Source organism: Xyrauchen texanus, chromosome 35, assembly GCF_025860055.1.
Source record: "Xyrauchen texanus isolate HMW12.3.18 chromosome 35, RBS_HiC_50CHRs, whole genome shotgun sequence".
NCBI classification, from domain to species: domain Eukaryota; kingdom Metazoa; phylum Chordata; class Actinopteri; order Cypriniformes; family Catostomidae; genus Xyrauchen; species Xyrauchen texanus.
This window is the reverse complement of record NC_068310.1, coordinates 38933862-38935210: the sequence shown is the minus strand read 5'-3', so window position 1 is coordinate 38935210 and position 1349 is coordinate 38933862.

Genomic DNA, 1349 nt, shown 5'->3' with positions numbered 1-1349 from the left:
TATATATACACACACACACACACACACACACTCACACACATTCTTATATATATACACACACACACACACACACACACATCACACACATTCTTATATATATACACTCACACACACACACACACATACATTCTTATATACACACACACACACACACACACACATACATTCTTATACACACACACACACACACACACACACACACACACATTCTTATATATACACACACACACACACACACACATTCTTATATATACACACTCATACACACACACTCACACACACACACACACACACACACACACACACACACACACACTCACACACATTCTTATATATACACACACACACACACACACACACTCACACACATTCTTATATATATACACTCACACACACACACACACATACATTCTTATATACACACACACACACACACACACACACACACACACTCACACACATTCTTATATATACACACACACACACACACACACACTCACACACATTCTTATATATATACACTCACACACACACACACACATACATTCTTATATACACACACACACACACACACCATGTCACTGGCGTTGAGATTTTGTCTCGGGAACTTTGGAATGAAATGAACACACTTGGGGAAAATGAGTGTTGTGCGGTTTGGGTGGTAACTTTAGGTGCCGCTCCATCGATAGTCAATCAGGGCGATTCTTTTCAGGGCGCTTGATTGCGTTCCAGGCAGATCTCGATGCAAAACAGCCCTCGTTAAAACCACCCGCACCCACCCCGACCCCATAAACACTAAACACGACAGCACACCCAACGGGACACATCGCCACTCGCTTGGCACACACAGACAAGAGCACCTGAGTGCGACAGCATCGCGAGGGGCCGTTCAGGGGCTGCGTTGCTTTGAATACAACTGGTAATTTGGCTGCTGTTATGGATTTGGCATCCGTTATAAAGTTGAACAATTATGTACAAGCGAAAAAGTTGGAAGTGGGTTTGTGTGCGCAGTGCGTGCGTGTGTGTCTGAGACCGAGCCTCCGCTGATAAAATGCGGCAGACACTGCAGATTTTTTGTTGGCTCGGTGACAGCGTTGGCAGTGCCAAGCCCTGTGGCTAACAGTAGTGAACGGCACACAGGAACGATCGGAGAGCTTTGAATCTCCCCTCTCCGCCGCTAACACGTCATTCATGATATTCTGCGTATCAACTCATAAACCTCGATGTAACATTCACATCCTCGCCTGATGTTTCGTTTCTTTTGTCCTTTATCCCCGCTGTGTTTGTGTACGCACAAACTGAGACAAACACACTTTCTGGTTCCTCTTTGTTTGCTGTTCGGATCACAG